The sequence below is a fragment of the Ammospiza caudacuta genome, chromosome 1 (genome assembly GCF_027887145.1).
Source record: "Ammospiza caudacuta isolate bAmmCau1 chromosome 1, bAmmCau1.pri, whole genome shotgun sequence".
Lineage (NCBI taxonomy): Eukaryota > Metazoa > Chordata > Aves > Passeriformes > Passerellidae > Ammospiza > Ammospiza caudacuta.
In genome coordinates, this window is record NC_080593.1 from 65,970,747 (window position 1) to 65,998,238 (window position 27,492).

At 42.7% G+C, this 27,492-nt stretch overlaps 1 protein-coding gene across 2 annotated transcripts in view; it reads right to left on the reverse strand.

Moving 5' to 3' along the window:
• Positions 1 to 9,370, reverse strand: part of ATXN1 (ataxin 1) — a 216,097-nt gene extending 206,727 nt beyond the window's left edge. The window contains exons 1-3 of one of the 2 annotated variants that reach the window (XM_058810080.1): positions 9,238 to 9,370; positions 8,734 to 8,943; positions 2,172 to 2,292 (exon numbers count right to left, since the gene is read on the reverse strand). The gene's annotated coding sequence lies outside the window, so the exon portion shown is untranslated. Of the gene's footprint in view, positions 1 to 2,171; positions 2,362 to 8,733; positions 8,944 to 9,237 lie in introns of those variants that run through there. The other variant, XM_058810071.1, reaches the window with a different exon arrangement.
• Positions 9,371 to 27,492: the final 18,122 nt, after the last annotated feature.

A 27,492-nucleotide genomic window follows, 5' to 3' on the forward strand; every position in this document is an offset into this window, starting at 1 on the left:
ACATGCAGGGACATCAGGCCTCAAGTATGGCTTCTGAGATGCATTTTGGATGCCTTCAAACATGTCCCATGTTCTCCCTCAGTCAGACTCCAGGGTCATAACCCAGGTCTGTCTAAAATGGAGCAGGGCAGTTGCCACCTTCACTCCAAAACAAATGCAAAAGCCAGAAAGATGATGAGTGTGAGTATGAAATGCTCTATCTATGGCTGCACCCTGCATAGTGCCACGTCATGTTTCTCTTACATGTTACTACTGTGAGCTCCTGCCTGTTTCCTCCAGTAACAGAGAAAAGTTGTAAGCACGCAGTGCCTATCCCAATAACTTTTATTTCACTTATTTAGTTATACAGTGGGCCTGATTTTGATTGTTCCATAGAAAAAATGAGAACTAATGAGGTCAACAGAGGTACCTCCAACTCAGTAACTAAAATGTCCAACAATAGGAAGTTAAAACAAATCTAACCTCATCGAAGGTTCACAGATACAATACTAAACTTCAAGCTGAGCTGGTATAGGAAAACAAGCATTTTAGTACCATACTCCTATCAGACTTAGCTAGGTTACATTTTTAATCTAAAATATTTGTTTAACATTTAATATATTGTCTCTCATGCAATTGCAGAAAATACCAGATGCTAAAATATCCAAGGTGACTTAGCAATACATCGTGGGTAACACAATCTGATTATTCATAGGACTTGACTAATGCCCTATAAACAACTACTTCTTCTACTTGAGATATATACATTTTTCCAGCAGTAATCACTTCTTAAACACATTTTTCTACAACCCAAGTTAATCTTAAAAAATAAAAAATTAAATGTTTTGTGTAACTGATAACATCGTAACAAAAAACTTTTTCTATCTGATGTCCCAAGTCAACAGCTGCTACCAATTCAGTTCTCTTCCAAAACAGAAAGACAAAGTGTGCCTGTGCATGGGCACTTTGTGTAGTTTTTTACTCTGCAGAAACTCTTATTGCTCTGAAGTTACAGTGGTTACCACTCACTCCCACCATTCAAGCTCCTTTAGAAATTGTAACAGGCCTGTCCTTGCATGTAACTACTTGCCTAGGCAACTTCCCTCTAAAACACAGCACCCTTCCCCACAGCCACAGTAAAATGTAAATTATGCACTGTGTACTTTTCTATGACATGCTGTATACATTAAGAAGTTATTCTGCAACAGAGACTTTCTGATCAGCCCTACATAAATAAGAGTGCTATTGTAATTATGTTTTCAGATTGTAAATTTAAAAAAGCAACCCTTTGGTTTTCTGCAACCAATAACTATATTTCATTTTCTTTTATTTAAAGACACAGGCAATTTTATTATGACCCTTTATCTTTTTTTTTCTTAAAGCATTAGCAGCATTGCCAATCCCAAGCACTTAAAAATCATAGAATAGGTCCAAAAAACCAGGCTGGCTTAATGACAATCAGATTAAAGAAATAAAATAAAAATTTATGTTCTTTTTATTGGCAGTATGATTGTTGAGTCTTGGGACTTGGTCTTTTCAAGTTATTTTCCACAACCATATGGGAAAGAGAGAGAGAGGAAAGGGACAGCAGCAGACTGATACATGTGCACTTTTAAATCTTGTCTGGCAACAGCATTTCAGGGAGGAAAATCAGAAGAACTGAAAGCATTCCTCAAAATAGAGCAAAAGACACACAGATACATCAGTAGTGACTAATTATCCTGGGAACTATTCTAATGCTGGACAAAGTTTAATGCACAGAAGAAACTCAAGACAGTGGAAAAGCCAAGCAGGCGACAAGCAACAGGAATCCTGAAAATGATCATAAAAGCGAAGGAAGGATTTACTCAATTTTACACATGGCATTTTATAACAAGAATCAAAGTCTGCCAACTTTTCCATTCATACTAACATCTTCCAGTAACTGAATACACTCTGACCTCAGGTGAGCATAAAACCACCCATCTGGAACCCACCTGTTCTGTAAGTCACAGAACTGAGTCACCAGAGTTAAAGGAATTTTTCTGAGCAGAGTTTCTCAAGGACCTCTGCTGCCAGGCAAGGGAAGTACAAACCTATCACAGGTAGGTAATCACACAGACACCAGGAAGATGTGCACTTTACCTAAAGCCCAGAGCAGACAGTGTACACTTGCTAAAGGAAAAAAAAAAAAAAAAGCATTGCATTCTCACCTTATTGGCAGTGCATAACTGTAGGGTGAAGAAAAAAACTGATGGTGGTCACTGTCCTACGGGGTCAAGAATAAATTCACAGCTTGTATTGCTTGCCCATCTGGCTTGGCCTGCAATGTGACTGTTGATCCAGGAGTTGAGGAGATGGAAACCAAAATAAAGAGAAACAAACACAGTTAAGAGTCAACATTTACAGTCATTTACAACACACTAAGATATCCCAATGAAGACTGAGAGAGGCTGCTTTTACTATTACTCAAGCACAAATAAACCATAGATTTAATTCTGCAGACAGAGCTCATCCAGTAGAGAGCAGAGCCCATTTATTCAGAGTGCTCTTTTCCTAAATGTGATCTTAATGAGGTGAAGAATCATAAGCAAGTGGAGATGACTGTCTTCACTGCCAATAGAATATATTTTATTTGAGAAGCAGTAGCATCCTGAAAACGTAGTGCTGCAATTACTACTACTAGGTGAAAAATAATCACCCATTGAAATGTGACTTTACCTTGTACACTATTTTGTCATTAAAGGTGGCTTGCTACAGTTGATGCCTATTACTGTAAATTCCCAAAAAATATAAACAAAAAAAAATTAACAATGTAGTTTTTTCATTTTTTTCTGTGATTTTGCTCAGCAAAATCATGAAGAACCAGCACTGAACTTCTGCTGACATCACCTACTAAAATACATTTGGGGTTTTCATTTGGAATCTCACCAAATATTTTTATCACCCTTGGTACAATAAAAGGATTTAGTGGGACCATTTCTCCCTCACTGAGAATCATTTCTGTTGTTTCAGTTTATGAGCATACTTACTTGTTCCTATTTAGGAAAGGATTTACACGCATACTTAACTCTAGATAGGTTCTTTAATCAATCCTCATTCAGCAAAACCCTCACTGGGACATCTACTAAAGTAACTTTGCAGACTGGGACCAATGCACACATACAGATTTGCATGTGTTGTACAACCACTTCAGACTACAGCTTCGAAAGAAAAAAAAAGCCATGAAGCATTACATTCCCAACACATACACTGAGATCAAAAAGATCATGGATCTAGTTTTTGTCTTTTTGCAAAAATCAGGAATCTGCAAAGTTTCTTACATTTTAAAATGTTAGTCATGCATCACCTCAGCCAAAACCATGTAAAAATCTTCAATTTTCTCATATAAAGAATGTGAACGACTGAATAAGACTTCAAAATACAGTGCCTTTGACCGAATACCTGTTTATTTATTTATCACATTTGGAGTCTTGCTTAAAAGTAAAATGAAAGGATGAGGACGGGATTTTCACTTTGCAAAGCTTAGGCTATTGAAGTCACTGGAATATAGCAACTCAGTCCTTTGCAATGAAATATTTACCTGTGCCAAGCCTGCCATACTTCTCTTTCTTGTTCTAATTATATCGTTATCTGTTAACGCAGAGTTGGTTACAGCAGTCTCAGAAGAGACCTACAACTAAATCTGTTATCTGCACTCTCTAAATTGTACACATCATACCTGCACAGTTCTCCAGAACAAGCAAATCACTCACAACCTGTGTGGTTATAGCTGAGGCTGTCACACAGCCTGACTTCTCTCAAGCATCACCACCGGCAGCTGGCTCACACGCTGGAGTAGGTTTGCAGCCAGCCAGTGCTTCAAAACCATCTATGCAACCCTGACAAGCACTTCCTTTACAGCCTGCCACACTTTTTTCATTGCATTTCCCCCTCAATTAGTACACCACAACAAAAGCAGTGTGCATATGAACAATGACAATCCTGACTGTCATCTGCTAAGATGCGCTGCTAAACCTCAGCAAGGGGAAAAATTAGGCCTTGATTTTGTTTTACTAGACATGTTACCAAGACAATTACTTTAAAATTCTAATGTTTAAATCTTTAGTTGTTTTTCAGGTGACTGCATCCAAGTGTCTATTTTCTTAATTAATGGGAAACTAGGCCACTGGATCTATTACATAAAAAAATTGTTAAGTGAAATTCCATGTCTCTTGCAAATGTCTTTTAAAACAAAACTAGTTTTTTCAACCTTTCTAAATAGATCCAATCAAACTAGAAAAGCAAAGTTGCACTGTTTATTTTTCAGAAAAGTTTTTTCAACTATGTATATATTGCCTTTTTGAAAATAATTACTTTCTAACACTCTTAGTCACACAGGTAATTTGTCTTTTTGTCTTACAATAAAATATGTATAAGCAGCATGCAGCACACAAAGGCTCACACTACAGGAGTTATCTTGCTCATGACTATTCCATTCTCTCCAACCAGTCCTCCTAACAAGCTCTTCTGTTTCAAGACAACTCCTCAGAACAGAGGCGGCCACACTGAGCCGAGGATATTCCTTCCTAACCAAAAGGGCAAGTTAGTTGAGGCACTGAGAAGTTGCACTTCAGTGCAGGAAATTGCCTGCAAATACCCTGTCCCCTCACCCCTCCAAGAAGAAACACTCCTGCTCAGCAGGCAGGCTGAGACCTGCAAACTCACCACACCAAACCCAAGACTGCCACTGCCTGTCGCCACAACAGCTGAACCACCAACAGGCATTTCTCATTGCCTCCTCCTCCAGCTCCAGTGCTTTACCATCAGAGTGATTAAAATATCTGTTTTACTGAGATATTTCTGGATTGCTTTATGTTCCAGCCTGGTACTACAAACACTCAGGAGCTGTGGGTGCTGATGATTTCTCATCACTGAGACACAAAATCCTCTGGGCCAAGTTCAATATTAGTGTCAGTGCACCCAAGATTAGTGACAGGAGTAGGGGTGTTACCCACTTCTATAGACACTTAATGCTGCTCCTTAATCAGGCAAAAATCCTATTTAAGCCCACAGTGCTTTTTGCCATGAAAAGCAATATAGAGAAAATAACAGTGATATGCAGCAGATCACTTTCTGAGCTTGGTTACTCTACTACATGCCTGGATTAAATCCAATAAATGGAGTTATTTGAGATATACACCCATGTAAGTGGCTCACAATCCCATCCCCTGGAGTTACTCCAGATTTATGACATTAGAACACAGTGCCAAATTTAGTGCTTTTAAAAAATTATACCTACATTTATGGAAAAATGGCTTAAAAGAGTCATGTTCAAACAATGAGAATGAAGACAAATATACACTGCTTGGTGAAACGTTTTTAGGAGCAACATGCAGTTCAAAGCTAATTATATTACATATTCTTTGACGCTGATATAAACTGTGTCAGAAAGTCTCCTGCTCTATGGCTATAATATTTTGATGAGCACAAATGCAAAATATACACCCATACTAGAAACAAAGTCTTTGCTGAGGCAAGAATTATTTTTATCATGAGAAACTGCAGTCAGCTTTCACCTAACACACAGAAGGGCCTAGACCTTGCTAAGAACTATGAGGAGTCTTCAACAAACCCAGAGTGACAATACTGACATCAAGTATCACCAATTTTCATCTCAGCAGCCACAGGGTGTAAAGTACAGTACAGGAGTGGAGAATAACAACCCTGTGGCCTATGATGAGAATGTTGGAATGGGAACTGTTAGCAAACACTGCTGTAGCCACCAAACAGTTAAACCAGACAGACGGGGATGGGGGGGGGGGGGGGGGCGGGGAGAAGAGAAGGAAGAAAAAAAAAAAAAGGAAAACTCTGAAAAAACTTTCATGCGAGCTTGTATAAGCCAAAAGCGTTTTTACGAAGTACCACACCTTCATTAAGTTGCTAGTAACACACGCAAGTGGAACTGACGATTTGGCTGACCTGCTAAGCGTGCCACGTATGGTCCCATCTGCCTGACACTCCAGTGGGCAAAGAACACCCTTCCCTAGAAGTTCGGCCATTAGGAACCCACCGCCGGCATCTTTCAATTTTCGGAAAGCCCGAGGCGGTGGCCGCGCCGGCCGCACGCCACCAAGGCGGCACACGCAGGGCTGGCGGTAGCCCGCTGGGTCGCCCGGCAGCCACACACGCACCTGGCTGGCCGGTGAATACGGAGAATCCCGTCTGTTACCATGGCAGCCTGATCTAATTACATGACTGATCAGGGCTGGAGTAAGCGCGCTGAAAGCCTGCACCGCTGACATGTCGCTACATGATGAGAGAGACAGACAGACAGCCGAGCACGGAGGAAAACCTATCGACCTCTGCCTTATGTAAAAAGTGAGGAGATTACAGCCACCCTTTCAAAACAGCTGCTACCCGCAAAATGCCGGGCCGGTTTTACGAACAAATTAGGCGCAGTAACGTACAATTACTACTGTTATCCTGCAGCATCACAAAAATAACTACGGCGCAATATTTTCCCTGGCCATTCTCAATTTCCCTCTCCCCCATTCATAACCCTTGCTCCATATGATAAAACTGCACTGTCTCTATCACTCGAACAGAAATAGATTAACATGAAGCCGGGGTTTTCCTTCAGGGGACGGTTTCATTCGAAACTGAAATTAAAAGTCCTTGACTTATCAGTGTGTCAGCAGAGTAACTCACTATGCGCGACCGTATCTGACGCGTGAAGTAACCATTACTGCATAAAATGCATAACCATGAGCGTTAAAGGTTAAAGTGTAAGCTGCTTTACAAAATATGAATTTCTTTACCATATGAAAGGAAAAAGGTATTCAGCAAAGGTCATTTACCTGCACACCCTTCCCGTTTTGTACACAGAAATCATTTGTAAAGAGGAAGGTTTTACAAACCTAGATTTCTTCGTCTGGTTGTAGAAGAAATGCCTAAAATTTTTCCCCAATTCTATCTGGAGTTCGGGCTTATAGGGGAGAGATGCTGCTCAGAGGAGTCCCTATTACACAGCATACGGTAAACAAAATAAAAATAGCCTGTCGTTCTCGTTGTCTACACAGTGCATTATATAACGGGCTTCCGACTTGTTTTCTTTTCTATTATTACTCTTCAGTAATTCCTCCTCTTCAATAACATGTAAATGGCTCCCAATTCTGTCATTTTATTATTATCGCTATTACTATTACAGTAGGAGCTAACGCTTTTCCAGCACGCTTTAATTTAGACTTTAATATATTCTCAGGAATCACACTGACGGATTCAGCACCCACAACCGTACACGGGGTCATTTATTTGTTTTTTTGCCGGTAAATTACGATGCCTTAGGGTTAAAAAAAAAAAAAAACAAAAAAAAATACGCGAACAAAAAAAAAAACCCTAACGAATAACCAAAACCCAAACGACAACCAACCAACCCCAAAGCCCCGCAACCCAACCACCCCCACCCGACCCAAGCAAACCCAGAGGCAGCGGGGGATCGGTGAGCGGCAGGAGGGCAGCGGTCGCCACTGGAGGCGAGCGGAGCCCCGGGGCGGCGGCGGGGAACCCCTGCCCCGCTTCCCCTCGGGAAGCCGCCGGCCGGACCCCACAGCCGCGGGCGAGCAGCGGGGCGGCGGCGCCCCGCTGCCCCCCTTCCCCCATCCCTCCCGCCCCGTCCCTCCCGGCAGTACCGGGTGGCGTCTGCAGCCGGCCTGGGCCCTGAGTGAAGCGAAGCGGGGCTGCTGCCGGGCACATCCCAGCGCCAGCGCCGCCTCCCCCGCCGCCGCCGCCGCCTCCTCCTCCTCGCTTCATTCACCCTCCGGCAGCCGCCCAGCCCCGTACTACATACGCCGTGCGGTGGCGGCGACCGGCCCTGCCGGCGACCGGCCCCGCGCTGAGCCCCGCCGGGTCCGCCCGGCGTACGAGCCCCGCACGGCCCCCCCGCACCGCGCCGTGCCGGCCGCGCACGCACACACACACAGGGCACCGCACCGGCACCGCATCCCCCGCCCGCACACATACACACAGCCGGCACCGCACCCCCCGCACACACACACGCACCGGCACCGCACACACACACACGCACACAGACACACCAGAGCCCCCACGCTCGCACACACACACCGCACACACACCCCGCACGCACACACATATACACACGCTGCACACACACATACACACACCGGCACCGCACACACCGGCACCGCACGCCGCCCCCCCGCACACACGATCACACGCGCAGTCTCACACACCCCGAGGCCGCCGCCGCTGCCGCACCGGGGGCAGCCGCGACTCGCAAAATGTCCACCGTCCCCGCGGCCACCCACACCCCGCCCGGGCCGGGGGGAAGCGGGAGGGAGAGAAGGGGGGGGGGGGGGGGTGAAGAAGGAGGAAGGAGCGGAGCGGAGCCGGGCGGGGGGGCAGGGCTGTACGAGCGGCTCTCGCCGCGGGGCCGCCCCGGGCCCCCGCTTCCTCCCGTGTCCCGCATCCCCACTCCGTTTTCTGCGCGGCGTCCTCGGCCATTTCACGGCCGCCCCCCCTCTCCCTCCCTCTCCCCTCAGGGCCAGGCCCGCGGCGGCAGCGCCTGCGGGCCGGGCCGGGCCGTGGCGGGCCGGGGGCGGCCGCAGCGAGGCGGGCTGCAGCCCCGCGGCGGGGTGGGCAGCGCGCTCCCCTGCCCCCTCAGCCCCGTGTTTTTCCAGCTGGAAATCGCCGGCGGTTTGCAGTCTAAACAAGGGAAGAAGCCGCGGGCGGGTGGGGGGGAGGCAGAAAGCAGAGGAGGAAAAAAAAGCCACTTACTGTAAAGTGTCAGTGGAGGTGGGGTTGGCGGGGGTGGGGGGGTCAGAGAGAGACTCGCACACAAATGTCTTCCTAGCTGATCACGGGGCTTGGGTCTGTTTTTTGTTTGTTTGGCTTTTTTCCTTCCCCCTGCAGTGACACAGGTCCGGGATGTCTCCACCACTGTAGTAGAAATGATGTCTGCGGTACAGCGCTCGCTCCCTCTCCGCTCTCCAGCATGTAAATGGGTAATAGAAGCCAAATATGGAGCAGTTGGCTGCCTCTGCAACAGCTCAAGGATCCTACTTCATGCAAAAGGCGGGGGGGGCGGGGGGGGGGGGAGGGAAGGGGGGGGAGAGAAGGGAGGAGGAGGCAAGGCAACACTCTGGCAGTCGGCCAAGAGAGCCACACAGATTATTGCATACGCACGGCACCGCCGGGCCAAGGCGGCCTTTAACCCTTTGCGGGCCGCCGCACGCTGCCCGGGGGCGAGCAGGGGGGCTGGGGGCTCGCCTCGACACTTACCTCCTCCCTCCCCTTGTAACACTTCGAAGGCCAGGCTGGCTCTCTACGGTGGGCTTAATCCCTGCGCACGCCAGTGTTCCAGAGAAGTCCCCGCTCCTGTAGCAGGCTGCGTCGCGGGGCTCTCAAATCACTTTGCAGGCGGAAAGAAATGAGATGGGGAGGGGAAAAAGAAAAAAAAAAACAACCCAACCCCGAACCTATATTGTTTAAGGGGGAAGAAACAGACAGCTAGCGACGTGTGCTGTCCTTCAGAAAAGGCAGGGAATGCTGCTTTAAAGGATGCATGAAAATCGGTTGCTCAGTCAAGGCTGGTCTGTCTCTCTAAGGGAGGAAATAAAACTGCTGGAAACCAGGGAATGCTCTGAAGCAGCCTCTGCGAGAGTCAGAAGAGGGTGATTTTATTTAAGATGCCATATTGCATTCTGTTGTGGCGAACTGTGATGTGATTTAGAGCAAGAGCCTGCATCCCACTCCCTTTTTCTGAATTAGTTTTATTTATCCGGATCCTTGGCATATGCTTGAGTTGCTTTGTAGAAAGTACCTTCCACTTCATTCAGACCAAAGAGACTCTGACTCATACCATCACTGAACTACAAGACAGGCAGGGCTGAACCACGCATGTTTGGGTACTAACTCCCTCTAGATTCCTCAGCACTGGTTTCATCAAAGATCCCTTTGCATCTCTCCCAGCTGTCTGCAGACCACCGGGAGCCACTCCTGAACTTCCCCACATCCCCCCCCCACCCCCACCAACTATGGCAACTTACATTCCACTGGCACTCCAACATCAGTGTGTTACTCTCTTACTTCCCTCAGCGCAGGTGTCTGCAAACTGCAGTGATGGGCAAGCAACAGGCAGAGATGCAAAACAGAGAAAATATCTTCCTTCTGGACTGTCTCAGTCTGATCTTCATATCAAAAAAATTTTAAACAACCCCCCACACCCCCAAAAATCAACTTACTAAGCTAGGTACAACTTAAAGAAATAAAACAAATTATGAAAGCAATTAATAGGATGAATGCAGGCAAAGGGTGGGATGCTATGCTTGCATGCAAACCAACAGCAGCCCATAAGAAGCCATTCACTCTCTGCTTTGGCATCAGGAAGAGAAGTTAGAGTACAGAGGCCCCTCCCCACACCAAGGACGTTGCAAGAGAATGTTGCATAAATACCAAAGGCTGTTACATGCCAGCTCCAAGGAGCAGGACGCTGTGGGGTCCCAGGCCTCAGAAAGGCCTGAGATGTGCACTCCATGTAACATGACCATCCAGATCAAGCTGTTTATTGCAGCTTGTACCAATTTGCCGTGACAATAAGCTCCAAGGTACCAGATTCCTAGCAAGTATACCTCCTATGTGTCCCTTTTATATTAGCATTAGGTTTTAGCTGCAAATTAAATCTAGCATTAAGAGTCTAGATGCAAAATACCCTAGGACTCAGCTTGCCATTATGCAGATCAGCAAAGGAGTCCCTTCTATAAAGGACTGTACTGGCTTACTGTAATTGCTAAAGAACGTACTAATAACATTGTAAGCCGCGGCATTCTGGATTTAGGAGTTGATACTGTAATACAGGCTAGCTTTAGGAAACATAAGGATCTTTTACCACAGCATCTCCTGTATCTTTAGTTCGGGTTCACTATGAAAATCAACACAATTTTCTGTTCTAGCAGTGATCTGAGACAGAAGCAGCAACAGGCCAAGATATCTTGACAAATATGCCACTCAGTACCTACAAGAGAGTGAATCTAAAGCAGCAAAGCAGACAGCAAAATTGTATTCACCCAGCTAATGTAAGGTTCATTGATTTAATAAAAGGAACCAAGGGAAAGAGACAAAGACTGGAGATTACTGAAAATCAAGTGAAAGCCCTGGAGAAACTGAAAACCCATCATCAAGGTTCAATTCAGAGTACAAGGCATTCTGTCTGCCACCTTTTTTATTCCAGTAGTACAGAGTGTTACCTCAGGAGAAAGGAATCTTTCCTTCTCAAACATTCACCTTGCCAAGAGGTGTGGCACACACAGAGAAAGAGAAGCCACATTCATGCTGAAGCAAGCTTTGGGCAACTTTCCCTTCTGCAGCAGGCTCATGTAAGAGGCTTGTGTGTTCCTCCGCTCTGTGGCTATAGTGTTTGCCTCAGGACCCTCATTTTTTGCCACACTGTATACTCTAGGCTTTTACATCTTTGTCTATGTTTCTGCTTCAAAGTAGAAAAGAGACCCCCACAATGTAAGTGCACTGTAAGTTAAAGCAATAGTGCTTTCCTTAGCCAGCAGGCACTTAACCCATGGCTCTGGGAAGTGCCACAACTGCTACCAGCCACATCAGGTTCATAAGCCACTCTCACCTCTGTTCTGACTTGATCCATGTTGATTGCACTAACAGACGAGGGATGAGGGGACTATGCCTCTATGAACATGGCCTAACACACAGGATATGCAACCATGTCACAAGATGTCCTTGTGCCTCAGCAGCCCCCCTGCCCTATGCTCGGCCTCAATATATTCCCTGCACAAAGGATTCCACAAAACATCAAGGTGCTGATGAAGGCAAGTGAGTGGGACACAAGAACCCACATAGACCCAAGCCTTTTCATTTACTGTTGGTGATGTGCTGAAACTGATAGGACTCCCAGAAGAATATAATCTGACCGAAAGATACTAAACAATTTGGCATGCAAGATGCATACTGTCTAGAAGAAACTGTTTTTCAATTCCCTAGTTGTAATGTGCCATCTACACAGCATGTTTGATACAATTAATAGTACTTATAAAAAATGGAAGAATAGAAGGCATAATAAGTTGGATTTTTTTTAAACACTAAGATTCAGGGAAATGCAGTGATTGACATTGTATCGAGTGTGAAAAGTAATCTCACAATTATTGATCGTTACAGTCCAGATCTTCAATCTGTCATAAAATGACATTGTTGGTCTCATTACAGCCTCTAGTGGACAGTAGTAATCCACCTCACAGACCTGTCATACCATTTGCTCAAATGGCAAGCATTATCAAGGCAGAGGTTACTCTGAGAGAACATGAACATACAGGTCATTCTTATCCACCAGAATAAAGGATTTTTGAATACAATCAAAGGTTTGCTGTCACTGCTCGTAAGGTGCCTCGCTTTACTCTTCAGGTATAGTATTGGCTTGTAAATAAACAGAGAGCTTCTGCTATTAATTTCAGCTTTTGACAGCTTTCATAAAACTAAATTAATATCAAATATTTTTATAACAGAAAATATTGGTTGCCATGTTTTTGGCTTAAGTAAGATGTTTTTATTCCAACTCAGAATCCACTGACTGTCCAATTCACCTCCTATCTATTTACAGCTCTCTCACATTAGATAATTTTTGCTAATGCTGTTATTTTTGTTATTATTTCAGACATATACAGCTGATTTAAGGTATTTTTACAGTTTTAATAAATGAGAAACTATAATTTGGATTACAGCTGGCTAATTAAGGTACGCTTTCCTCAGGAAATTTAAAAATGTACACAATCTGAACAATAATGTGTTTGGACTATATCTTTAAGTGTCACTTGTGTGAACATAACAAAATATGACTAATGTCTCTAATTTTTGTGTATTCACTTAGAAATGAATGTATTCCCTGTCAAAACATCCCTGTTGATGATGTTCTCCAGAACTCTGTGATTACCTTCAGATGCAAGGAAATTAGATTGGTAGACACAGAGAGCCAGTGCTGTCTCTTTAAAGCCACAAGTATCTTATGCAAATTAACATTTAGTGAAAGGAGAGTAAAGCAGTCATGAAAACTAAGCAAGTATGTAGTACTACACTGTGACTCAAAAGAGAAAAATCTTATAGTCTAAAATGGTGGTCCTTTGCAAGTGAATTCAAAGGAAAGGCTGCCATTAACTTTTTTTGTTTTATTACACTGTGGCTAGGTAAGGATTGTAGGGTGATGAAGAAATCATTATTTGTCATGCCTTACAGTTTAGGTAATGGGATATTTAGGTTAAAAAATGTTTACCTTATCATTATCTTGATTTTTTAAAAGAAGCAATCAAGTTGTCTTTAAATAACAATAGCTTCAATGGCTTTAAAGAAACAATAGATCCTTAGATGGAGATCTGAAATGAGATACTGTATTTTTGTTGTTGCTTATTTAAAACTGGGCAAAGCAATTCATGTGGGAATTAAGAAAAGTTAGGACTCTTCTAAAGTCTCAAAATCGAGTCCGATTTAGTCTTTTGAATAAGAGGTCAGTCAGTTACAGGTCCCTGCTCTGAAGGGAAGACCTGTTAACCTACCAGTGACCACATCAGGATGGACCATAGCCACAGTTAGCCCTATAAGCTGTGGCAAGCAGTGGAAAATAAAAGTGCTCAGCCCTTCTCTAGGGGTTCTTCACTGGTCTAGGCACTTATCAAGTAATAAATACTGCGCTTTATGGCCAGTGCTCTTCAGCCATCTGAGGTCTCAATCTGTGTCCTGGCCTCTATGTATCTCCCCTGACACTGCAGCTACCCAGATGGCTGGTGTGAGCAGAAGGGCCAAGCACAAATGGCAACTAAACTCTCTTATTCCTGGAAGTGATCATTTCATCTTGGGGTCAAAGTACACCAGCAGAACACAGAGGGGAAGCACAACTCTTCAGAAATGCTTTGTTTCCAGGGATGTCAAGGCAGTACTGTTAACAAGGATTAACATTCAGCCAACATTCAGGAGAATTTGCCAGCCACTGTCTGGGAGAGGGCTCTCAGATGCTAGCAGGGAGCAGCCAGAGACCACATGCCTTATAAGAGACACATGTTGTCCCATCCCTTTAAATCATACCTGGTAGAGAGACTTATCTGGGAGTTCACTTCCCAGGACTTTTTCTGTCTCTTAAGGGCATTATGGTCTAGACAGATTAGATTAGCATCTACTCTGTAAACACCTAGAGTTGGGAAATATCTCTGGACCTTTCTTAAAATGTCTTACCCACATATAAGGCATTGTGATTTCCAAAACCTGTTAGTCTCTCTGATCAATGCTATATAGGTTTTGGTAAGTGCCATGAGTTTTTATGAGAGGAAGGGAATGGGCTAGAATGGACTGGTTACCTATTTGAACAGACACAGAAATTGAAAAAAAGGATTTTTGACTCCTAAATCTTTTAATGCCCCAACTGAGCTGTTCTGGTCTATTGAACAAATCCTTCCTACCTCATGGATAATCGACCTACCAGACTTCCAGAGCCGCTGTGCTCAATGCTGCTGCCAAGCCTCCTCTTTTGGTTCACATGCTAAAAATCTTTATGTTTTGTTGAGAAAATGCACAACTTATAATGACAGCTATTTTCAACTCTTACTGTCTCTGCCTCTTCACAAAATACGATACACACAGGCCTTGCCCCCAAAGCTGTCATGCAAATTCAGAAGTCTGGTATACCAAACTCATCCAATATAGGTAAGTTTGGGCTCATGCCTTGGTTTCAAGACAGCGAAAAGTGCAAGCTGTGTAATGTTCAAGACCAAAGTTATTTTGTATCTATATCTTCTTCAAAAAGAAAACTAGTAACTAAGACAGCATTAACCGGAAAGACAGTAATGGTTCTCAAATACAGGCATCATCTACATAGGAAAGAGCTGTATTTCTTTATTTTCAAAAGGTATCATATAGCAAAAAACTGCAGTCACCTGGTGCACAGGAATGAAGATTTGAATAGTTGCTAAACATCAAACCAAAATTGAAATGGGATAATTTTGGTATGAAATAATTGCTATATCCCCTCATATTTGACTCATAATTGGAAAATCACCAGGCAGAGATGAACAACAGTCATGACAGTGTATTGCCTGGAGGGTAGGAATTCCTCCACCTTGCAAGGCTTTGACCAACCTAAGTGAGCATGGTAAACATTTGCCTTCAATTTATCCAATTACAAGCTGACGGGGTATTTTTCATGTTTCTTCTGCAAGGTGACAAGTACATGCCCCCAGAACCCTAAAACTCCAGAGTTTAAAAAAAACCAGTGTCCTGGGAAAAGTGACTGGAGGTCTGAGGTGGGATATGACATTAAAGCAGAGCTATTTCAGCTTGTGCCAACCCTTTTATAACTAGCATCACTTTGAATTCTTACCGCACAAAGGCAGCATCTTTCCCTCAGAGATCTGCCTGATCCTCATGTTCTCTCTTTACTCTTCAGCAGAGGCCTTTCTACTAATGACAAAAAAGGTTCTCAGATTGACTGAGATGTCATATCATGTGTCTCTCTTTCCTCCTACCCAGTTTTTCCTCAGAAGAACTCCCATTTGTGCCTGTCTTACTCTGCTTGACCCATCCTTTGTCTGCTCTCATATCATCCTCATATGATATTATCAATTTATTTATATTTAAGGTAATGAAAGATACCCATTCAAAGCTCTAGAAGCCCTGAGGCATAGCAATTACAAGCAAAGCACAACAGTGTGAAAGAAGTTTTATCAAAAGGAACTTACCTGGGCAACCAGGTAGACTAGAAACACCTGCCTGCTGAAAGCTCATCTCCAGTCTTCTTCTAATGTGGGTGGGGTTTTGCCTCAGGGCCTCTTCAAAGATCATAACATTCAAACTCTTCTGAAGTGTAGGTTCTATCACATGGACAGGTTTGCTCATTCATTGACTGTTTTGTCATGGGGTCAAATATAGCCAAGAGAATGGAGTGGACACCTTGGAGGCAGGACCATCTCACGACCAGCTTTCCTACTCAAGAGACCCTAGTGCTGGAACGTTTCCCACTACAGAGTTTTCACAGCTTATACTCTCACAGAATCACAGAATCATTAAATAGAATCATAGAATGGAAAAGACTTTTAAGATCATCAAGTCCAAATCATCAGCCCAGCACCACGCCCATGTTCACCATGAAACCATGTCCTCATTGCCTTAGCCATACATTTTTTGAACACTTTCCAGGAATAGTGACTGTACCACTTCCCTTGGAAGTGTGTTCCAATTCTTTTCAACCCTTTCTGTAAAAAAAAAAACTTTCCTAATATCCAATTCCAACCTCCCCTGGTGCAACTTGAGGCCATTTCCTCTTGTCTTGGGAATCCTCTCATCTTCTTTGTGCAAGAGGACATAAGAATGGCCACACAGTGGCCATAGGACAGCAGTGATCATAGGCAGATGCTTAGGGAGACATGGGCATTATATACTACTTATCCACGTACTATCCAGCATCCCACTACTTTCAGCTTAAGGAAATTCCTGAGGAGAATGTGGTTTCTGCCCGTTTAGTGACCCTCAGTGGATTCATCTCCTAAGATTTGTCTTCTCCATCACCATCTGTGAACTGTAGGTATGTGCTATGTCACATTGCACAGGTTAAGTCCTTGACTCAAGAAGAATCCCCTCATCCTGCCTGCTTCATTCAGTGCCACCAAGCTCTTGCACTGAGACAGGGAATGGCCAGTCCCTACCCATACTCTCAATGCTACACAGATCTTTGCAGCCTTCTCTCATATTCCCCCTTCTTCCAAGCTGGAAAGCTTGTTGCCAAAAGCAGTCAGAGTCTTCACTGCTTCTGCTGCAATTCTTACCTGGTTTTGAGTCCCTGTCTTGGTTTTAGTCCTGAGACATCTGCACTCTCTCTGTTCTTCTGCCTGTAGAAAAGTGATAGTAAAAATTGGCCTTTTATTCCACAGAACAGTGGTGACACTGAGAAGTACAAGTATTATTACTATAAAAGCAATACAGAATGCTCTCTTCTCCCAAGGCTTAGCCAAGGACTTGGAAAAGCAACAATTCCACATATCAAGGACAAGAGAAAAGAGTAGTAATGTAAACAAAAATAAACCCATGGTTCTATCTACATTTTTTTCATACTTGTTTAGCAACACATGCCGACTAAAACCTTTACCATTTCATAAACTACCTTTGTCAACCAGTCCATTCCTGTGTAAAAAATCAGAACTGATGGGACATCTCCCACCAAACTCAGATTATTTCACACAATTATATGCATAATAGGTCTGAAAAATATGCCATGCTAAAAAAGTGGGACTGCCAGATGGTTTTCCTGCCATTTAATGTCTCTCCCCTTTCCATGATATATCTCATTTCTTAGGACACAGGTATTAAGTCATTTCTTTCTCTCAATTGGCCCATCTTCAGCTAGGTGTGTAAACTTGGTGTCTAATTTAAGGTGTACAAGTTGTCCCGTTGTCTTAATGGTTCTGAATCATATATTTAAAGTGAGCTTTGTGCTTGAGGGTATGGCCTCATGAGCATGTTTTAGTGAAGCATTCAAGGGTGTAGATTTACAGGACACTAGCTACCCTGCAATAACTGCACAGATGAACACCCTTTGCCTGCTGGTAAATGCAAAGCAAGTTAGCCCAGAGAGAGTCTCAGCCACAATCACCTCTGCCCTCAGTACAATTGCTTTTCCAGCTATTCCCTGAATGCTGCTGCTTTTGCAGTAAGCATGACAGTTGCATATGGAGGCACCACCACCTCCCTCCTCTCCATAGTGATCCATCTCCCAAAACAGCTCAAAACATACTTTTTCTTAATACACCCCAAAATCTCGCAAACTGAAGTCATATTTAAGGGACCTTGCGAGCCTTGCTGTGCTACAACTTCAGCCTTTTTCTCTTTCATGTTTATATGATAGGATATATTCTTCGCAGAGTCTTCATCATGTATTCTATATACACAAGTCCTCTAATTCTTGAGCCCTCCTGTTTCCCCCTGCTGGTTAAAAACGCATAGCTGGGAGGAGCAGGGGCCGGGGGGTGGGAAAGGGAAAGCAATTCCTCAAACAACTCTGAGTCAAAGCAGGTACCCACTTTGGGAGGAGGGAGCAGAGGGGACAGACCTTGTGACTACTGAATACCAGTGGCTGCTGCCCCCAAGGGTACTTCTGAGAGCCTACATGTATTGTTACACAATGTATATACTTCACAGGGTCCTGAGCAGAGTTTATCAGCTGTACAGAAATTCCTGCATAGTTTATCATCTGGGCAAGCATCCCAGCACCACTGTTGTCTCTCGTTAGAGTCTCTTCAGAGTATCAGAGGTTCCCAGGAACATTCCCAGAAGCTTTTAGCTCAGCATGAATCACTGCCAAGTTGAAGAGTTTCTTCGAGTCCCTTGTAGCAATCATCCTGAAAATTGCAGAAGAGTAGCTTGCAGGCTCTACAACTGTCCCTAAAAGGCTCAACTTGTACAGGAGTCATTGTCTGGCCTCCAAAAACATTTATCTGAACTAAGACACATTTATCTCAACCTTGCACATATTTAAGGTCTCGCCAATGAGATCACAAAATCTCCTTGTAGCTGGAAATAAAAATTTTTACTTTGGTGATTTTCTAAAATCTTTTTTATTTTAGATTCTAATAATCCCCCAGATCCCTAAATGTGGATCAGCACCCCTTTCCTGTTCAAACTAGATGCTCTAGTCAGTTATATAAGGCCCAAGTTTCCTCCCTAGGCAGTTTACAGCATAGGCACACAGGTTATGCTGTCTGCAGTAAATGATGCAGTGAAATACTCCATTATGTGACTTATCTCTCAGAACGGTTACCTCCTGAGAAAAGGCTGCAGTTTTGAGACCAGCTGACTTTTCAGAAATGGCAAACAATTGATGGGACAAAAAGGTAGATTTCTCCAAAGGTGAAATAACAGTGTTTTCTTTTTTTAACCTACAAAAATTATAATTTTCTGAAAACAAAATGAAAGAAAAATTTCCAACAACCACCAAGCCCCTTTTACTTTTGAAGAACCTGCTTCTCCCTATTTATTTTGCTTTCTGAGGATTTGCCTTTGACAGGTTCACATTTTTAATGCTTCTTACTAGCCAAAATGTTAAATGGATGACTTAAGTTCCAGTATATTGCTTCCTCTGAATCTGTTTCTCTTGTAGTGGCACTTTCCCTTAGTAGCACATTAAACTAGTGTAGTTTATGGTCACCAGTTCCTAGATTCCCTCTAGTGCTCAAATCTTCAATGAACAGAAAGATAAGGTTGAAGAATTTGCCAGCTTGAAATGCCTGCTATCTGCACAACAGACCAAAAATTGGTTTTTAATTATTTCAAGACTTCAAACTCTGAATATTTTGCTGTATAATTAAAATCAGATTTTAAAATATACTGAAAATACATTTACCCTTCAAATGTTTCACTTGTTAGTTATTCTCCTTCAAACTCTTCAACTCCGCAGTGGTACTCTTTGGTTTTCTTTGATGTTTGTTCGTTTTAAGCTAACCCCAAAGAATTTCACTCTTGCCCACAATGGTTATCAAGCTGTGCTTTGTTAGCACTGTAAGTATTTATGATATACAACTCTTTTCTGTCCTTCCCAATATTTAGGAATTAATACCATATATGCATTGATTAATAGCCCTTTTTTCTTCATATTTTTTTTAGGAGAGTTAGGAATGACCACTAGATAAGCACCTCCATCACTTGGTAACACTGCTCATGGTCTGGTGTATGACTCTTGTGTAAGAGTGGTTGGTATGTAAATACCCTCCTTAATCGTCATAGTTTGTTTCAAGGATAAAACAAACAAAACAATAACAAAACCTCCTTTCTTTTGCATGCTGGAAGCACATGCCATTAATATTAATTAATTTATTTATTTAAACTCGGTTAAAGCATTTGCTCTTAGGCTGGGAATGTGACTGCCAAGTTTCCTGCCTGCAATTTTTTACGGCTCAGTAGTAAACTCCTGAAAATAGGAATTTGAAATGGAAATAGTGACAGGCCTTTTAACTACACTATAATAAGCAGAGTGTTTTATCCTGCATACTGTATGTTGTTACACAATGACAGCCTATCATAATGTGCACGGAAAACAAACAGGGTCTCTTTAGATCACTCTTCTGGCTAAAACTGGGCAGACAGAGGAAGCAAAACAGGCTGGAAAGACAAAAGACTAGAAGGTCAAGAACACCACACCCAGACCTAAGCCCTTCTGTTACACAGTGGAGCACAGGGATCTTAGAGAACTTGCACTTGAATAAATTGACTTTGATCAGCTTGCCATAAAAAAAGAGGTGTAGCCTGCTATATTGCTAAAGGAGGTAAAGAAGGAAACTTGCCCATAGTCTTACGTTGCAAAGTAATGTACCCAGACCCACCCTGTTTCACAAAGATCCAAAAAGTGTTTCTTGCAAATGTTTCTTATTTGCTTGTAATAGTATGTTTCATGTAATTCTGCATATATAAAACACAAGAACATTAAAGCTGGTTTGCACAGTAGCTTTCCAGTGACAACTGCAAAGCACAATTTTTCAGAGCTGCTGAACATCCAGAGTCCTAAAAAGTTGCCTGAGTTTCTTCAGATCCACACCTGTGTAAATGACAGCAGTACTGCATCTTTGTGAAAACAGAACAGTGCTACTGCTTTTTATGAGGTATTTGGCAACCAGGAAAATAACTGAATCACATGTGCAGAACAGGAAGCAGAGTACCTGGGACTTGAACAGAGCACTTCTGCTTTGCAGAACACATGCTTAAACGCTGTATATTGAAGTGCCACATCACGTCTATTTTTACTAATTGAGTTTACTTGTGTTTGGGCACTGTACCAGCTACTCAGCAAGTCCAGGAGATTAATGTAAAAGCCTCTCTGCATTTAGAAAGTATAGTCACTCTAGATTTACAGCTGCTTACTTTGAGGGTGGCTGACTGCTGATCCTGGTGTCTTTGAGCAACAGATGGTTTTCTGAGCTGCACTGATAATGAAAATTATACAATTTACCTCCTAACATTGAAATAAAGAGGCAGAAAAAAAGAAAAAGCAATATATTCATCTTCTACAAATAGCATAGCTTAGTACACAGCGGGATAAGAGGAGGGGGAGGCCTAGTCAAAACTCAAGGAATAGTATTAGAAATTCACATGAGGAAAAACTTACATAAAATAACCCATCCTGATCTGGACTGTGAAAGTATTGGCCCTTGTAATGTTAGAATTTATAGCTTTAATCTTCTTAAGAGCTGCATGGCTCTTCTCACATGCAGGGAAAACAGATTTGATGTTTGTGAGATTAAAACTACTGAGCTGAACTTTGCTTGTTATTGGCCAGAAGCACTTGGAAACCTAATAAAGCATTCCATTAAAATCTTGGCATTTTAGTAACACAAAAGAAGTAGGCTTCTCAAAATATGAGAAGGCAAAAGGACACTTTGGGGGGTGGGGGGAAAGATTGTGGAATTTGGATTTTAACAAAGTTTGCAATGACTTTAAAATAGATCAAAGAAAACATGAGGTAGAGTGGAACAATAAGTGCTTGATGTAACTAGCAATGTCCAATTCTTTGTTGTTTAAACTTTATTGCATTTGAAGACATTTTTTCATGTTCTTTTAAACCTCATACTTTCGTAAGTCTATGAGTAGCTGGAAAAAGTACAACACGTCACTGACTGGCTGTATGGTCTCTAAACAGGTAGTGTGAGGCCTGATTTCATTAATTTTGAAGATCCACAACCACAGCTGAGATCCAGCTGGGCTACTCATATCCTAGACTTTAGATGATCAGCTTTATTCTGAAATAAAGAGCTCCATTAAAGCTGGCTAGGCTACAATTTCAGGTGCACAGGAAGCCCACAGTGAACACATATGCATTTGTAATCAGTATACAGTTTGGTTTGATCTATGAAGTCACAACTAACATTTCTGTAGAGAGAGGGATAATACTTGGGGTGATGGTATGAAGTGAGTTCAAAGCATGACTGATCAAGGGTTAGGATCTTATCAGCAGTGGTAAAACCTTGTACAGTACCATTCGCCTAGTGCCAGCTGCACTGTTGAGATCCCTTGCTTGCCTTTGCCAAGGTACAATAAAGAGAAGCCTCATACATTACAGCTTTTACTGTTCTGCTCTGCAGGCAAACAAACAGGTAGAAATAGGAAATATAATCAAGTTTAAAAGAAGTAAAGCTTCATAACCAGCCCTAAATGTAAGTCTCTTGCTAGTGTTCATTGATGAGGTTTGGGGTTTTGTCACAAGGCAAACAGCATTAATTCCAATTCGCTATGAAATTACTTTGTCCAATCTGTACTGACAAAGCCAGCCATGAAAACTATGCTAAAATTTGCCTGTGTATGGTTACAGCTAAATCAGATCATCTACATTCATTCTACTTACAGAATCAGGAAGTATGTAGGCTATCTTCTGGAAAACTTGTGGTTAAAACACTGGGAAGCCTGTAGGGATAATCAGGTAACAATCAAATGCCTACAAACAAATTTTAGCCCAGATTTTACCCTACACTGAGAACAAGTGTTGAACATGGATTACACAGCTGGTGTGAGTGAGTCCTACACAAGCTTATCCCATTGCAGATGACCACACAGAATTCACCTATGCAATTCTACTTTCTGCCCTTTCAAAAGAAACTCCCCTTTACACAGCTGAACATTACTGGGTGCTCATAAACTGGCTGCTAACGTGGCTGGTATGCTTCATTTTTTGTGGCACTAACATATGAAGAGCTATCTACTGTAACAGATGCTCTTTGACAGTGCGAAATAACAGCACTCAGACTTAAACTGTAAATTATAAACAATCCCTAACTACAAAATGAATACACAGAATGGGGAGCCTTGTCAACTAAGATATTAGTAAATCAGGTTGAGGAAGACAAATTATTATAAAATAACTAAAATTTTATTCAGTTGACATTACTGTCATTAGAGTTCTCCTGTTCTTTGCCATAATTGGTAGATATGAAAAAGGGTAATTATAAGCAACACATAGTAAAATCAGCTACATGTTTTCTTGCTATGGAAAAACTACATAAAATGTTTCTGTTCTTCCTTTTTATTAATTTCTATCAGTAGAAAAGATGCTCTATAAATGCTTACCAGTAGTATGTGCCTGGCCACATCAAGACAGTCCTTTCCCAAGGGATTTCATAATTATTTTTTCTCCACCAAACCACAGACAGGACTGTGAACTAAAAGTGACTTTGATGGCCTGGTGGTGCAGCTGCCATGTATTTGATTACAAACTTACTGGTACTAATGCCGAGGAGTGGTACTACAACATAAGCTGAAAATGAATTCAAGCATAGCTTTCTTCACAGAATGTCCCTGGTAACCTGGCTGCAAAAAGCATTCAATGCACAAAGATTTTTTTTAAACCCTTAAAAAAGAAAGCATTCCTTTTTTCCTCCCCATGTCTTCCAGTGCCAAGTTCTCCAGAAGGATGTGCTCAGGGATAATACCCTAGATTGCAAGAACTATAGCTACATCTGGAGTACTTGTGATATCTCAGATATAAAACTTCTTCAGAGAGGAAATGGAGAACTTGGAGGAAGCATGGGTAAAGGAATGGGCACCCCGTAACACAGCACAGTGATTCCTGCCCTTACTGGCAGCCTCTCAGGAATTCCCAAACACCATGGCAGGGATGGTGAGCACAAAGCTGGCCTTCCCAAATGCATGCAACTTCCCACCACCTAATGAGGGGTAAAATGAGCTGGCAGTTCATAATTTCCTTTAGCATGTGACAGAAGAAATTTTTATGTCACTCAGTTCAGGATCAGGCTTGCAAGGCCCAATTATTACAGCCTTAGAAGAAACAGGTATGGCCAAGAAAAGATCCTGGCAGCTATCTGTAGGCAGACAGCATACAGACTTGCATTTCCTCGGATATCTGGATGGGAATCTCAAATTCTGCAGAATGACAAATGCAGCCTGGTTTCATCTCATGCACTTGCATTGCCTGCATCTCCTATGATACCTGGAGCTAGGGTACCTTATCTATGTCTCGACAGCGTATGATAAAGAAGCAGGACTAGGTGAACATCTCCCTCTCCTCTGAGAGCCAAATTTGCCTTCTTTCTCCTTCACAGACTATGTAGGGAAGCAGGCAGCAACCCCACCAGTTTTGCAGATGCTGGCTCAAAGTACACACAGAGGTACATTTTGGGTGCTTAAAGAGTTTCACAGCATTAAGACTTAGCTCAGAAAATGCAAAAGGTGGAGCCTGCCTTCCAGAGCCTAACAAAAGCGTGTATGCACATACTGAGGAAGGAGGCTCCCTCTGTTGCAGAGCTGGCTCCATAGCTCTTTCCCATCTCCCTAGAGATCCAGGGTATTTGTATACAAGTTAGGAGGAAACCAGCAGGCTAGTCAGCATGCAGGGGGACTTGGTGGTCTCATGGAAGATTGCTTTAGGTAACATAGCAAAAGGACCTCCCAATGTGGGCTCTGACTCAGCCACAGTTTGGATGGTGAGAAAGCCTTTCAGTCCCCACTTGTCATAGCTGCCCAGTCTCATTTTAATGCACAAAACAAACTCACTGTACAAATATGCCATGATGGGCAGTTTGTGCCCATGATGCAAGCTACACCCAAACAAGCAGAAGGGTCATAAAATAAGGATTAAAGTTCAACAAGGAAGCTGATAACGAAGAAGCCTACCCAGACTATGCCCTATTCTAGCCAACATTACATTATCTTCTAATTTTAGAACAGCTGACAGTTTTTCCCAGACCAGAAGTTGACAAGAGGCTGAGCAATGCCAGTGTCGTTAAATCTTTGTTTTCAGGCACAGTGTTGTCTCCACACTGCAAGAAGTTGTTTCAGCACGTGAAATTTTGCAGGAAGGCACACACTGACGCTGGATGCCCATACAGGGAGCTGTGTAATATGTTGAAACCATCTGGCATTTTGTGGTTTTGCTGTATCAGTCAGACGCACTGTCTGGAAACACAGGGCTCAAACCCAGAGTCCTTAATTCAGGTCAGATACCTACAGATGCCTGTGGTCATTTGGCCAGACTGGAAGCTGCAGAATAAAGCACTTAATTAGGTGGCTGAAGTTTATTGCAGATTCTAAGGGCAGCCGAGCTAGAAGCCTGTTATTGCTTAGGAAGTTTTAGCAAATGTAATTATTATGGCATGTTTGATATAATACACAGTCTTCACAAAATGCTCCAAAATAGCATTTTAAAGACGGGTCTTGTTGCTGTAATGCTTTGCACCTTCTGACTAAGGAATAGGCCTGATGATGTCGATCCCAGTGTGAAGCTTACTGAAAACTACTACTAAAATTAATAGAGCATAGTTATGGAAGAGTATTTTGTATAGAATTGCCTTCTCTGGAGTGTGAACAACACTGCTGAAAGCAGGCTCTGGGTTACATTATTCCTGTGATCCAAATTTTTTTAACCAGCTGATGTCACTAGGGAGATTTAAAGTCTTTATAATTACCGCTCAAGGCCTAGAGGAAGGGGGGAGGAAAGACAATGCAATTACGTTTCATATGTTGATTTAGAGAGTAACCTGTAGTGGTCTGTTAACTTGTTTCATCTATCAGGAAAAGCAAATTAATTCTGTATCCAGTCGGTTTTATGAGTGGCAGCTCATTTTGCTTTCCCAGTTAAGCAGGGAAGAAAGTGACCTTTTGTCACAAACAATTGCTTCCTGCAATGCTGCAGAATAAGATGTAAAATAGGCAAAGAGCTTTGGATACAGCTTCCAACGTCCTACTAAGAAGTAAAATTTCTTTCTTTCATCTTCCCTCAGAGAAGGAATTCAGGTTATGCTCTGCACTAAATTAAAGTGTTCTGCTCAGTTATGTACATGTACAGCTTTGAAAACTGTTCCTGCTTCTAGGTCAAGGGCTCTCCCTGTGGCCGGGTGCCAGCTTTATCCCTGGACTCCCATAATCCCTTGAAATAAATCAACTTTCCATTGAAATCCTCTGCCAGTTCCACTTCAGACTAAAATGTGCTGTCTGTAGCATGATGCTCTTTTATACTTTTGTGGAAACAAAAAAAAAAGAGAGAAACAATGTGGCCATTGTGTACTGGAAACAGTTCCACGTAACTCGCTTTGTGTATATTAAAGTCTATCTTTGTATGTTGCACTAACCCAAGATTTCAGTGTTTATTATTAGAACTAAGAAAAATACCTTTGACCAAAAGAATAATTCCACTGACTGAAAAGGATCCCAGCTTGTGTGTGTGTGTGCGTGTGTATCCCATTACTACTCTGCTCACGTGGACTGAAGTATGAGGATGCATTATATACTACCTCCCTGGGCAGATGAAGCCCTCAGATATTTTTTCTCTTTCCTCTTTTTTTTTTTTTCTTTCCCCCTATTATCAATTTTCTTCTCTGTGTGTTATAAATGAACCCGAATACATTCACACGTTCCTGTCGAAGACTAAAAGCTGTCACTTCATTTCAGGGAACCAGGCAGCTTTAAACTCAGCTGCAAGAAAGCCCAGCTGCTACTACATCTCCAGGGGAAACTTATCTACTCAGAAATGGCAAAACTTCTGAACAATAATAACAAAATACAGCTTAAAGATGCTGATGTCGTTCTCCTGTTGGTGCCGAGGTCAGTACTTTGGAGAGTGGGTGCCAGTCAGAAATTGCAGCACTCAGAAGACTGACATTTCTGAAAAGCTCTGCTTCTCCCCAGATCTCAGTAACTTTAAATGGTCTGCCAGTTAAATCAGAACAGCTTGGTATAAAGCCTCCAATTTTCTGACAACCTTTATATTCTCTTGGCTCCTACAAGGCCCTAAAGCTGATCGTGTATAATCCTGAACTGAATGTGAAATAAATATGAAAACCTGTCATGATTTTAAAGTTTTCCAAAGGATATTTCACTAAATAAAAAGAGCTGCATTTTTGGCACACAAATGCTCCATATAAAAATCACAGTTCTTTAAAATAAAGTTACACAATGCAGTGCCAGACTTTGCCCTCTAAAGTTCCCCGAGTGTTGGGGAGCAGCTACGTCCCCATGAGCTGGCTGGTCCTGAAGGTCCTGTGCTCCTTTTCCCCATCACAGCGGCTATGCAAATCAGGGCTGCCATCAGCCTGAGCCAGCCCAGCCCCTGAGGGTCCCTCCAGCACAGGAGCCTAGGGGGAGGTACCTGGGTTTCCTCCAAGCTGGGACACAGCCTGTGGTGTTGCCAGCTAAATCTAGCAGTGGCAATTGCTTCCATGCTTGTGGTGCAAATACAGCCTGAGCAAATCGTGACCCAGAGCTCACCCAGCCTTCATGTCCTTGAAATATGTTGCCTAAGAAAATAACAATTGTTTGCAGAAAGCTCTTCCTGCATTCTTTAGCTAGCTACATTAACTGTGTGCCAAGGTGTGGGCTATAAGCTGAAGTGTCCACAGCACTACAGCACGGAAATGAGTTTAAATCACTGACAAAACAGAACTGATGTCAGGCTCCACTGGCTTCACAGACCTCACAGACATCTGCAGGTCCAGAACGTAGCCATAAGGCCAGACAGAAATGCATAGGTCCAGCAAAGTAACCAAACACAGCAAC